This window comes from Musca domestica, unplaced genomic scaffold (assembly GCF_030504385.1).
Source record: "Musca domestica strain aabys unplaced genomic scaffold, Musca_domestica.polishedcontigs.V.1.1 6, whole genome shotgun sequence".
Lineage (NCBI taxonomy): Eukaryota > Metazoa > Arthropoda > Insecta > Diptera > Muscidae > Musca > Musca domestica.
Window position 1 is genome coordinate 2,216,180 of NW_026712363.1, and position 14,765 is coordinate 2,230,944.

Below are 14,765 nucleotides of genomic sequence, written 5' to 3' on the forward strand. Positions count from 1 at the left end.
GAAAACACGCCTTAGATTGGCTACCTTCGCAGTAACCGAAATAACTTGAGAAGGGTCGTAGTTAGAGGCCACTGTGATGCGACAAAACAACACTTCATCCAGATTGGAGGTGGGTAGTCTCAAATGAGACACCATCGAATCGCAAATTTGGGTTTGTGTTCCACAAGGGTCTAACACTGCTCGAATAGGAACAGATGGAGCAACATCCAGTAATCGAACAATAAGGCTGGGGGATATGGTGGAGGCAGTTTGGAGTGCGAGTGACCCCAGAGGTTTCCCGACAAACTGGGAAATCTGTTTGTATTCTTCGGACGAACTGGTCGTAGGACCAAACCTCGGACGTGGCGACGGATTAGGGTATTGATATGACCTCTCACTCTGTCGTTAACGAACTGACCTTTTGGAAATGGTGCTGACATCCATGGTATCGGAATGTAGCGAGGTATTGTGTCTACCCCCACATTTAATACAAGATTTACTGCAGTGGCATGCATTAGCTTGATGCCACTTTGCCAGACAACGTGTACAGTCCTGATGTGTTTCAATTATATTTCTGCGCTCTTGAACTGTCATAGCCAGAAACTCGTTGCACGTACTAATCGAGTGTCTGCGATTGCAAATGCGACAATTGCGATTTAACACGCCGGAACTCGTTGAGCCCGCATTTACGGACTCCAAGTCGGACCTAACTTCACGAAGTAACGTGGATTGCAGAACAGGAACCAAGGATGCCGAAGAACCCACAGTTATGGGTTCTACCCTGGCCTGAATATCTTCAGATATCGTACGCAGCAATGGGCTTTGCCAGGTCTTCAACAACTTCCGAAGTGGTGCGCTTCTTCGTTCCTTATTACTCTTCGAGTCCATATTACTACGAAAGGAAAACATTTTAATTATCTTCATCCGGAGATTCGTCGGTTAAAACGACCAACTTAGTTATCGGCCGCTTTACAATGCCGTTTGCTGTACGAACGTCGACGACTCGAACGTGTCCGTCAACTCCCGGATAAACTTTTTCCACACGACCTAATTTCCACGAGGTCGGAGGAAGATTCTCGTGCCGAACCACGACTAAATCCGGCTTTTCTACTTCTCTTTTCGGGAATTTCCATTTATACCGCCTATGCAAAGTTTTAAGATATTCCTCCTTCCATCTTTTACAAAACAAATGTGCAAGTGATTGCACTTTTCTATATCGATTCACGAGCAATATCGGCTGTTCAGAAATGAAAGGCTCAGGAGGAGCAAGTAGCGGCGCGCCAATTAAGAAGTCACCCGGTCACTTCTTAATTGACGCGCGCAATTCCTGCGGATCATTCGAGATAGGACAAAGTGGCCGCGAATGGAGACAAGCTTCTATTCGCGCTAACACTGTTGCTAATTCTTCAAAGGTGAAGCGAAGATTTCGACTATGTCTCCGAAAATGTTTTTTAAAACTTTTAACTCCAGCCTCCCAAAGTACACCCATGTGAGGGGTACCGACTGGGATGAATTTCCACGAAAGACCTTTGTGTGCGAGAATACCAGAAGCCGATTCAGAGCTATCTTTGCGAATATCGCGAGAAGCTACTACAAAATTTGTGCCATTATCAGAAAATATCGTAAGTGGACAACCTCGACGAGCAATAAATCGATGTAATGCGGCCATGAAATTAGCAGTAGACAAATCCGACACGGCCTCCAAATGAATGGCTTTGGTCGAAAAGCAAACAAATACACAAACGTATCCTTTTGTTATTTTGGAAGCCCGTCCAGATAACGAATTTACTTCAAAAGGGCCAGCAAAGTCTACACTAGTTGCAGTAAACGCCCTGTCTATTATTGAGTATTATCGACTATACAAACTTTGCAGTTACAAATAACCGCACGCATCATATTTTTTGCTCTAGGAATACAGTATTCCGTTCTCAAGATACCTAAAATTAACTGAATGCCACCATGAACGCTCTTAACATGTATATACTCCACCAAGAGTCGAGCGAATCTACTTCTATAGGGCAGAATAATAGGGCAACGTTCCGATTTCGAAAGTGTGGGTGACCGCAGTAAACGACCATTCAAACGCATGACGCCATATTCATCTAGAACGGGATTAAAGGGAGCTAACTGACTCGAGTTTGACACCGGTTTATGATCCAGCAAATTTTTATACTCCTTTGCAAAATAAACCTTTTGAGTAATAGTGACTAAGAGCATCCGAGACTCAGAAGTGGAAATTCTTTTATCAGGGTAATTATATCGTCCGCGGTATTGAGTATGAGTTCGACGTACGAACATAAACATGTAAGCTACTGCACGAATCCCTATTATAAAAGACGAATACCTATCCAAAATATCTGTAAACGTCGACGAGACAAGAGAAATGACACAGCGCCGAACGTACTTCCATGTCAGTCTCAAGTGGAGATAAATCCCGAATATACCAACTTGACTTATCTTGGCTGAGCCAACTTGTCCCATGCCACCAAAGGGGGCTAGTAGCTAAGTCGGACGGTGATACACCACGACTTCCTAGATCAGCGGGATTATCTTCTGAACGAACATGATACCAGTTATGATTCCCCACATTTTCCTGGATCCTACCGACTCTATTGCCAACAAAGGTGTTCCATGTAGACGGGGTTTTTCGAAGCCACGACAACACAATAGTTGAATCCGTCCAACAGTACACCTGACGAAATTCTATGTCGGTCTCCTTAAGAATGACTTTCAACAATTCCGAAGCTAAAACAGCACCACAAAGCTCTAAACGAGGGAGCGAAACTGATTTAATAGGGGCCACTTTGGTCTTGCTAGACAATAAATACACCAACACATTTTGACCAGGGACCTCAATTCGAATATATACTACCCCCGCGTATGCCTTAACCGAGGCATCTGAAAACACATGTAATTCCGCCGAACACTGTGGGGTAAATTGGACCCAACGATGATTTTGTATTTGCATGATAATTTTTGCCGTGATAATAACTGGCCCTACCCAACCGACAGGTCAAATAATTTAGCAATTACAGAAAGAACTTCCCTTTTTGCATAGCTCAATTTCTTCTCAATAGACTTGACCTCAAAGTAAAAGGAATCTAACCTAGCATTCCAACTTATACCAAGAGGTTTGGAACTACTCGCTTTTACCAATGACAGTAATTGCGCGCCTACCCAAGGTTCAGGAGGGAAACGATTCAAATAAGTCTTATCATTGGCTGTCCATTTTCTAAGCTCAAACTTAGCTGAGGAAAGTGCCGAAATTAGTTGATCCCTAGCAGTCACCGCGGTTTCAAGGTCATGAGCTCCTGCCAATACATCATCCACATACATTGATTTTCGTAATATGTGCCCTGCTAGGGGGTATTCTGATTCTGTTTCATCCGCCAGTTGCAATAAAGTCCTAATATCTAGATAAGGTGCGCAATTCAAACCGAAGGTTACGGTTTCTAATTCGAAATCCTGAATTGGCTTTGTTGGCGAATTCCGATAAAGAATTCGTTGTAGTGGGGTGTGCAGCGGGTCAACGCGGATTAGTCTATACGTTTGGGTTATGTCTGAATTGAACACAAATTTAAATATTCGCCACCGAAGTATTAACATACAAGGTCCGGCTGTAGTGTGGGCCCGACATGTAAAACGTCGTTTAGACTGTTCCCGTTAGAAGTTTTATTTGATGCGTTAAAGACGACTCTAAGTTTTGTAGTTTGTTTTTCGGGGTTGATTACCGGGTGGTGCGGCAAATAACACGAGAAACTATCATGATTGTCAGAAGAAACCGGTTTCATATGATCGAGCTCTAAATATTCAGTCAGAACTCTATCATATGTAGTTTTTACTTCCGGACGACTTTTTTAATAAGGACGACTCATTCCGAATGAATTGCTTGAGAACGTTCCCACGAGATTCCCCCAAGTACCCGTTTACGCCTAACTCAGTTCGCAATGGCAGGGTAACAACGAATCTACCGTCAGATGACCTACGAGTGGTTCGAACGTAATTTTCTTCGCAAAGACGATCAGATGGGGACAACATTTTCCTTTTAGGGGTGTCTTCCAATTCCCAGAATCTCAATAAAGTCCTGTTAAGCGTGTCCTCTTCTTCTATATTGATAGTCGTAGCAAATGTTCTGACTGCTGACGATGAAATAGGACCAGTGACGACCCAACTGTTCTGTGCTAGCAAGGTTCCCGATATAATAGGACGGGATCCCTCCAACAATATCTTAGGATATAAATCGGCTCCTAACAGCAGATCTACTGGACGAGAATCAAACAAGTTGACATCAGCCAAACGAAGTTTTGGCATTTTTAACCTAAAATCTAAACTTCCCGAAATGAGTGGCAACATTAGTGCGTTCGTCGATAACTTAACCGAAGGATCGCATGGGCTTCCAATTGTAAGCGAACAAACTTTGCGTGAATTTGCCGAAATTGCACAATTAACCCCCGAAATGCTAACATTAGTAGAAGAAACTGGAAGTTTTAACCGATTCTGAATACGCTCAGACTAAAACGTAAATTCCGAAGTGGGATCTATCAAAGACCTAGCTGGGTAGGTGATGCCACAATGAATTAAGTTCACCATCGCTGTTCCTAAAAGCACCGAATTATTTTGAGCTGCATGGAAGACTTGCCGGGGATTGCTGGCACTTGACGTAGAAGGGACAGATGAGTCGACCGTTGAACTAGCAGATCTATTTTCGGGATTGAGTGGGTTTCTATTAGACGAATTTTGAGAAGAAGTACCTTTGTTTGGAGAATAATCGTTTCGATGCAACAAAGTGTTGTGAGTTTTACTACATTTAGAACACCGATGGTTACTAACGCAAGTTTTTACCTCGTGCCCCTTTCGCAAACAATTGACACATAGGCGACGACGTTTAACTATAGATATTTTTGAATCGAGGACATTCAAAAAGTTGATGGTAATGTTTCGGGCAAAGAATACAATCATTTTCTCGTGGAGACGGAGGGTTTCTCGCTGAATCCGATTTAGTCAAATGCGTTTGAACCTTCTTTACGACAGATTTTGTTCCCTGTTCACTTCCCCTCATATCATGGAGACACATTAGAGTTTGAATTCTCTCAGTCAAAAAACTATCTAAATCTTTCCGAAGGGAAATATCCGATTTGTTCTTAACACTTTGTTCCCACAAGGTTTGTGTGATTTTTGGTAAACGCTGAAGATATAAAAATACCAAGAATGGGTCTCAATTTTCTGTGGGGATGTCATATATAGACATCGCTGACAAACAACATTAATCCCGCGTTGAACTGTTTTCAAACCTGAACTAGATTCATTTGAAGAACAGGCAGAGCAAAAAGCATTTTCAACTGATTATGGACCAGTAAACGCGGATTGTCATAATTGTACTTTAAAGCATTCCACGCCAGAACGAAACTGCGGTGAGTTAATGGAAATATCGATACAATTTCTCGAGCCTCTCCACTAGTTTTGCGCACGAGATGACACAGGCGCTCTATATCGCTTAAACGCGAATTGTTGATGTATACCGCACTAAAAAGGTCTCTGAATGTAGGCGAGGATTGAAAATCTCCTTTGAAAACGTCTATATCACATGGCGGTAGTGCTAGATTATGAACGCTGTCATTATTAGGAGGATCAATAAAACTCTGACGAATACTAGGATTGATATTGGGAAGATTGGGGAGGAAGACTGCAGTGCTACAGGAGTATTACAGGGATGCTGCACAAGTGAAACTACTGAACTACAATGAGAAGAGTTCAAAGATTTACTAGAAACTCGCAATTCCGACATCTGAACATTCTAATCCGTTAAACATTTCATGAACTCCTGATACACGACCTGATATTTGTGATCAGCAGATTCGATCATGTCTCTAGTATCTGTATCCTCAGACGTTTCCAAATAGAGCATACACGAGTTAAATTTATCTTGAGTTTCTTTCCATACCTTTTCTAACTCTACGCTGCGAACTTCTAAAGCGCAGAGATTAAGCTCTTGTGGCTTCATATCCCGTATATATTCTACGAATTTGACAAAGGCGTCAGAAACTCTGATAAAACTGTCCAAGGGAGTGAACGACATATTTGCGGATTATATTGAATCAATCGCTCAAAACACAAATTTAAAGTTAAAGAAAGTTAATTCTCTGTCAGAGACTTCAGAATTCAGCAAGCCAATTTAAATTTAGAAAAATATGCAAAAAGCCATTCAAATTTTCCCGAAACGACCAAATTCTCCTCTAGTAACCCTTATTTCTTCTAGTAAAGAAATATAATACAATCGATTTTTCCACAAATTCCGGAAAAATAACCAAATATTCCAATTTCAATGCCAACCGACCCATAATTTTATATATAAAATATTGGAAATAATCAAAAAATATTAAATTTCGTATAAAATAACGTAATAAAAATATTATTCATACGAATCGACCAATCAAACGACCAATGCGGACTGAAGGGTGCACGTTATTTAATAATTTCCAAAATTAATATAAATTGTACACATCACATTGATCAGTGAAATAAGAAAGGATATTTGCAGTGATTTTTTTGGAGTATGGTGGTGGTTTTCTTTCCTTTTCAACTACCACTAGAGTGAGGTGATATTGATATTAATATTTATTATTAATTTTTAAATTCTTTAAAATCTATGTTCTAAAAACAATAACACCACAACTTTTAATCAAAAATAATTTATTTAAAATATTTTTTCACTCACTATTTCAACAAAATCACTTGTTAATTATTATTTTTCCAAAAAAAATATTATTTTGTTCCCACTGATCACAATGTTCGTCCGTGTCTAATATACGATAGACGGAGCTAACAAAGAATTTTGTGTGACGCGTTGTAAAGCGGCCGTGGAACTTTTTTTTGTAAAATAAAGAAATATTATTTTTTTACGTTTTGTTACATTTCTTTCGCGAGCTCACAAATTAAAATTACCACTGCACTGACCTACCTGTGTATTTCCGATGATGTTGTTAATGAAGATGAAGATGAAGCTGATGAGGATGATTATGTTTTTTATGCTGATGGCTGCGGAAACGAGAACCGAACAAACGAAAACAATTTGGATACAATTCTCTTATCCAGGTTCGATAGGACTAGGAATTTCGTGAATTTAAACCAAATAAATAAAATACGAACGTTTTAGTTATATGATATTAAAATAAAGGCAGTTGCTTTATTGAGAGAAATAAGGGGTTCAAAAAGTTTGAAAAGAGAATAGATTACCTACTTTAATTGGTAGGCGAGTGACAAGTGAAGTGCAGTCATAACATTGAAAAGTGGCGTTGGTGGCAATTCGCCACTAGTTAGAATCTGCATTTTGACAATTCACTGTTGTAAGAAAAAGGAATATGCAGATTGTAAAGAGTATAACGTTAGATGAAGTTACACACACAATGAATGTGGAAGCTACGAAAAGTTAAGAAATTATTCTATATTAAACAAATATATTATAATTGTTGCAAAAGAAGTCGACGCATTGTTTATTAGCTTGGAAAGAGTGTATAATATATTGTAGAACTTTCAGACCCATGGCTAGATGTATAAAGAGTATTAGAAGTGTAGAACTGGTTAGTAGATACTCCACATTTTTGTATTCTGTCAGAAAAGAGGTTTACAGCGTCAATAGCAACTGCATTGCCACTCATTTTGAAAAAGTCTTGAACAAATTTTTATAATTCGCCAGTAATCTTTTCTAACTCAGTGACTCAAAGATCTTCTCTGGAGTAAACTGGAGCAGAAGGAGATGGTTGACTAAACATTCTTTCTGGCATTTTGACACCCTGAGGATGAATATATTTTTTCTTTTGCGCTTTCGTCACTGAACTAAACTTATATGGGGTCATTATAGCATTCACATGATCATTCTTGTTGGCAGCTCTGACACCTTTTTCCTTTCCCTTCATCTTCGGCAGGACCGGGAACGTTTCATCGTTTATCAAAAGTTCAAATCTGTTCATTCGTCCGTATTCATCCAACACTTCTCTTCTGGACATTTTCCTCTTGGTCATGATTTTATTGGTTTCCACCTCCTTTTTTCAAATCGGACACTTATTCCTATTAACAGCAACATGTCTTTTCATGTTGCATAATATACAATATTATTCCTTGCAATTACCATCGCATTTCCCCTTGCCCAAACCACATTTCAAACACCTTGGTATAAATACTTTCATTTTTCCCTCTTTTAACTCGTTGTTGTTAACGAAAGTCGTTGGCTGATTTGATATCATACAAAGGGTAGCCCCATTTTGATTATTTTCTCGAATTCATCCGATTTCAGGTCTTTGATCTTTTCCATAAAATATTGACCATTTTTGACCCTTTTATTTTTAACATTTTCTACCTCCGATGTGTCAACTAGCACATTTATCTCATCTGCATTATCCTTACCATACAGCAGTTTTTTATCATTCATCTTCCTTTTTTTCGGCTCATCCCTTTCGGCCCCATCGAGGTGCGTGGATTTGTTGTCAATTCTGCAAGCATAATTCTCTTGTTCCATATCCATAACCGAATTTCCATCAGCACTGCTACCATTAGCATTTGTCATACTCTCCGCATCATTCTTGATTCTTTTAGCTTTATTTCTCGACTCCACCTTATTCCAATGCCCCTCTGACCTGTCGCTGTCCAGGCCGCAAACAATCAGAGAATTGGGTAGGCCGTCAACACTTTCTGCCTGGGCCATATTCAAGTTTAGTTATTTATTTGTAAAGTTTAAGACAAAAAAATACTTAAATGCACTTTTAACGTGCATACAGATTTTTGTGTGATCTCTACAAAAAACAATTACATATAATAAGTTTCCAAAGAACTTTTCAACAGAAAAAAAAGTGTGCGTTCTCCACAAAATGTCTGCCGGAAGTGTAGCGAAAATTAGATGACTTTCAGATTCTGGTATGTTGCAGACATCACATAAGTTGGTGTCCGCTCTATTTACTTTAAAAAGGTAGGTCTTTGTAAATGTATGGTCAGCCAAAAGACGATTTATTAACTTGATTTCTCCAGGTGACAAGGATAACCCAGCACCATTGTGATTTTAGAGGTGAAGCAATGAATTGGAATTGAATTTGTTCTTCATATTGTTTTGTAGTTGTTGACCCACTCATTCCACAGATTGCGGAATATGTATCATTGATTGATAGATGTGTTATTATTATACAGTAGTTGTTTAACTTCAAGTTTATTTCGTTGGCAAGGTAGTTGTGGTTGTTATTGTGATTTAATGAAAGACAGACATTTTTACTGTCTGTTAGAATGAGGGCCTTTTCAATACCGTCCACTAGCATAATGTCAATTGCCTTATTAATTGCATTTAGTTCTCCCATAAGCGATGAACACTTTAAGTTAATTTTAAATAAGTTCTGGCTAGAAGTTGAGTTGAAAATATTCATGAGGAATGTTATTTTCCTACCAAGTATTTCAGACTGAGAGAATCTTGTGTTGTCGAAAATGTGTTTGAATTTGTTGTACATGAGTCCAAAGCTTGTTTAGCTTGTGGTATTTGCTTTGTACGAATCATAGGTATCCGTGTGAAATAATTTGAATTTTAGTAGTTCCTTGGTGACCAGATATGTGAGCAAGTGCATAAATAATTTGGACAGGAGTGGATGGAGTCAGTCCTAGAATTCTTCTAAGTATCTGGTTCTGAAAGGTTGTTTCTTTCTTGTTAATATAGTTCCGCATGTGAGCCATGAAAGAAGCGGAGAATTCAGTTTTTGAGAATAACAAATAGTTTGCTGATTTTGTGGAAATTTTTGGATGTATTCCAGCTTTTGTCGAATTAATCATTTTGAGTACATTAAGAGTTGTGTTACATGAATAAATTTCCTCATCGTAGTGGTCTTTTAACGTAGGCTGTTCTAAATGTGTCGGCCAAGAAATTTGATTTCATCGACGGAATTTACTTAGACCCGTATTTGTAAAAGACAAATTTAGAACTGAGCCTATGTTTTGAATTAAGTTTTTCTTAAAGGTTAAACTGACACTATTTAGACAATAAAAATCAGAAGCGTCAAAAACAGATTTAACAACGTGACCTCTGTGCGAATCAAAAGTGTCCCCGAATGCCTTGCGTTAAAATCACCACACATAAATACGTTACTTTTATATTCTAAACGGCACAGTAACTTTTCTAGCTCATTTTTAATATCACAAGATTTTATTGAATGCGGGAAATAGATTGACACAATGACTAAATTGTATGATAGATTGAAAGTTTGACAGACTAGTATGTCCAAAAGTGATTGAAAATTGAGTTTTTTAATCTTTATTTGGTTTTTAATTCTCTTTTTGGATTTATATTGTAATTTAGTATATTTGTGTCATATGATTCATCAATATTGAAAATTTCACTTAATACACATATATCGATGTCCAATTTGTTTAATATAAATTCGAGAAACGGTTTGTTTTTATTTAAACTTTGTGTATTGTGTGGTAAGACGTTCGTATCGCTTTAGAAGAAAGGAAATATAGAATGACACTAATTTTGATTTGTTATGTAGAAGTCTGATTATTTTCTTGCTGATTTCTTGTTTCACTTGTATTGTTTCAGAACTTTGTAAAAAAGGATGTCTAGTCCTTTAGAACTATTTAGAGAGGTAAGTATGCGGGATTTTTAATTCGTAAAAATTGATATGGTTTTTTCTATTTCAGATTCTCTGGAGAATTTTTCGTGTTCATAAACTGGCTTCGATGAAATAACTTCAACGGACTAAGCGACTGAGTGAATGTGTTTTGGTTGGAGAGCTGCTACTTTGTTGTATTAGACTTTGGTTATTCTTCTATTTATCTCTTCTTGGATGTTTCTTGAAAGGGCATGGTGAGTGTTCATTTGTGGGAACTCTTCATTGAAATTGTCTTCAGCTAGTATATTGAAAAAGTTTTGTATTTCTGGGTAAGTTTGAGTCACTTCCTTTCTACTAAGATTCGGTAAGGTCATAATAGATTTGATGTTATTTTTTCAGATTTCCCTCTAGGACATTTATTTCCATCTTTTGGGGTATGCGCATAAAATGCATTTTGGGAAGTCACACTTGACCTTGCATGCTGTTGTATTCAGGCAATTTTGACACTTTTGTTTCCTAGAGCGGCATCGAGCAGCAATATGACCCAGACAGCCACAATTCAAACACTATCGAACTGGGGGTACGTAAAGATCCGGTGTTATTCTGGTTCCACACATGAATATGAATTGGGGAACTCCATCGTAAATTATTTCAATTTTAACCGTTTCAGTCGGTATTATTTTGTTGTTTCCTCTTTTCTAATAAAGCGGTAAATTGAAGTGACATCAATAGGATTATTACGCTGAATTGTTTGCATCAATTGATATTGAGACGTTTTTAATTATATAATATAACCGTTGTACAAAACGGTCAGGTATTTCCGCTTTTAAACCAAGTTCTTGTAATTTGGCATTGGCTGCAACAGAATTGTTGAATGTAAAACGAAAGGTATTGTAAATGTTTTTACAGATGTAGTTATTAACAATGTTTATGTTTTGCAGCTCGGCATACAGATGCAACTCAGAATTTTTCCTTCGGGTGCTTATCTGAGTTTCAGTCTTAACCAGGACCTAGAATGGCCCAGGATGATTTTTTGGGTAAAAAACATTGGATGTAAGTGCATTGTGATTTTGGAGGTGAAGCGAAGAATTGGGAGAAGTATATGCCTTTTGTTCTTCATATTGTTTTGTAGTTGTTGACCCATTCATTCCACAGATTGCGGAATATGCATCATTGATTGATACACGTGTTATTATTATACAGCCAACTGTGGCCGCTAGTCAGCACATTCATCTGCTGTGATGCCTATATGTGACGGAACCCATATAAAGGTGAGTGAACTCATATTGGAGTTGTTAATCTTCAAGTTTATTTCGTTGGAAAGGCAGTTGGGGTTGTTTTTGTGATTTAATGAAAGGCAGACATTTTTACTGTCTGTTAGAATGAGGGCCTTTTCAATACCGTCCACTAGCATAATGTCAATTGCCTTATTAATTGCCCATAAGCGATGAACACTTTAAATTAATTTTAAATAAGTTCTGGCTAGACGTTGAGTTGAAAATATTCATGAGGAATGTTATTTTCTTACCAAGGATTTCAGACTGAGAGAATTTTGTGTTGTCGAAAATGTGTTTGAATTTGTTGTACATGTGTCCAAAGCTTGTTTTGCTTGTGGGATTTGCTTTGTATGAATCATAGGTATCCGTGTGAAATAATTTGAATTTTAGCAGTTCCTTGGTGGCCAGATATGTGAGCAAGTGCATAAATAATTTAAACAGGAGTGGATGGAGTCAGTCCTAGACTTCTTCTATGTATTTGGTTCTGATAGGTTGTTACTTTCTTGTTAATATAGTTCGGCATGTGAGCCATTGAAGAAACGGAGGACTCAGTTTTTGAGAATAACAAAGATTTTGCTGATTTTGTGGAAATTTTTGGATGTATTCCAGCTTTCGTCGAATTAATCATTTTGAGTGCATTAAGATTTGTGTTACATGAGGTAATTACCTCATCGTAGTGGTCTTTTAACGTAAGGCTGTTCAAATGTGCTGGCCAAAAAATTTGATTTTATCGACGGAATTTATCCGAGTGTCATGTACCTTTATTTCAAGAACTTTCCTTGCACCCTTTGCTACATACATAGCAATTATTTTTTCTGGACTGTACGTGAGATTAAGGGATCTTTCCTAACCCAAAACTAATGTGCGCTGCTTTAAAAAATGTATTATCCAGATAGATATTTGATCGGGAGTTCTTCAAGTATTTTGAAGAGAACCTCAATTTTTACGCAATCGTATGCTCTGAAGATATCAAGTGATACGATTATAACTTTTTCACCAAGCTCTTTGTGGCAATTGATTGTCATTTATGCAGATAGATGCGGAAAGATTTTTCCTATATGCGTATGTTTTATAAGGTAAAATGTTTTTGTCGTCCAAGAATTTTTGAAGACGATTCTTCACCATAAGGTTTATGATTTTTAAGAAAACGGATATATGTGAAATCGGTCTAGTTGCATACGATATCTCCATTTTGAGAGAATCCTCAATCATTTCGAAATCAGGCTCCAACTGTACTTTGTTCAAGGATTCAAACAGTCTATTTTTGGAAAGGAACTTCTTAGAACCATTAATGTTGTAAGATAACAGGAACAGAACACTCCAATCAATAGCTAAACCGTTGCTAACAAAGGCCAAATCAAGGACCGAACCATCAGAATCAGGAGTCCTTTTAAATGTAATTTTACCAAGATTTACACATCTTAAGTTTGAAGCTTGAACGGGTGAAAGTATATGGAGACAATATGGAAATTTGGACGTTGGTTAAATTTAACATGTTTTTAAATGCGATGGTTACACCTCCATAGCCATCTGCTCTGAATTTTAGAATAAGCTTAAAACTTATCATCTTGTTTGGCTTGTTAGACTTCTCAGAAAAAAATTCTGAGATATCTGCTATATCAATATTTTATAATTGTAGGAAAAGAAGTCGACGCATTGTTTATTAGCTTGGAAAGACTGTATATTATATTGTAGAACTTTCAGACCCATGGCTAGATGTATAAAGAGTATTAGAAGTGTAGAACTGGTTAGTAGATACTCCACATTTTTCTATTCTGTCAGAAAAGAGGGTTATAGCGTCAATAGCAACTGCATTGCCACTCATTTTGCAAAAGTCCTGAACAAATTTTAATAATTCGCCAGTAGTCTTTTCTATCTCAGTGACTCTAAGATCTTTTCTGAGATAAAATGGAGCAGAAGGAGATGGTTGATTAAACATTCTTTCTGGCATTTTGACACCCTGAGGATGAACATATTTGTTCATATGGGGTCATTATAGCATTCACCTGATCATCCTTGCTGGCAGCTCTGACACCTTTTTCCTTTTCTTTAATCTTCGACAGGATCGGAAACGTTTCATCGTCTACCAAAAGTTCAAATCTGTTCATTCGTCCGTATTCATCCAACACTTCTCTTTTGGACATTTTCCTCTTGGTCATGATTTCATTGGTTTCCACCTCCTTTTTCCAAATGGGACACTTATTCCTATCAATAGCAACATGTCCTTCCCTGTTGCATAATATGCAATATTATTCCTTGCATTTACCATCGTACTGCCCCTTGCCCAAACCACATTTCAAACACCTCTCTTCCAATCTGCATCCTAGTCTAGTTTGACCCAGTCTGCCACATTTATGGCATTGTCTCACTGCTGAGTAATACGTATCCACAGTTAAGACTGTTTTGTTGAAAACTACCCATTGCGAATGTTCATCAACAAAAAAGCCGATCTTGACAGTTTCAGTCGTATTAAATTTGTTGGGAATACTAGGATCCCTTTTCATGGATTACACAATGTCTCACGATATCCTGCTTAGTCCAGCATAATGGAACATTCCTAATTACACCAAAGGTCTCAATAAAATTCCTTAGTATAAATACTTTCATTTCTCCCTCTTTTAACTCGTTGTTGTTAACAAAGTCGTTGGCTTATTTGATATCATAAAAAAGTAACCCCAATAGCGACCATCTTGTTAATTTTCTTGAATTCATCCGATTTCAGGCCTTTCCATAAAATATTGACCATTTTTGACCCTTTTATTTTTAACATTTTCTACCTCCGATGCGTCAACTAGCACATTTATCTCACCTGCATTGTCCTTACCATACAGCACTTTCTCATCATTCATCTTCCTTTTTTTGGCTCAACGCTTTCGGCTCCGTCAAGGTGCGTGGATTTGTTGTCAATTCTGCCATTCAATTTCCATCA

The 14,765-nt window shown here is 37.7% G+C and overlaps 1 long non-coding RNA gene across 3 annotated transcripts in view; it reads left to right on the forward strand.

Annotated features, from left to right (window-relative positions):
* The window catches only part of LOC109611811 (uncharacterized), a 55,394-nt gene that overhangs the window by 25,019 nt on the left and 15,610 nt on the right, over positions 1-14,765 (forward strand). For all 3 annotated transcript variants that reach the window (XR_009343735.1, XR_009343736.1, XR_009343737.1), the window contains 5 exons: positions 10,547-10,592; positions 10,648-10,888; positions 10,959-11,447; positions 11,501-11,612; positions 11,692-11,830. This is a non-coding gene — a long non-coding RNA (uncharacterized LOC109611811). The remainder of the gene's footprint in view (positions 1-10,546; positions 10,593-10,647; positions 10,889-10,958; positions 11,448-11,500; positions 11,613-11,691; positions 11,831-14,765) is intronic.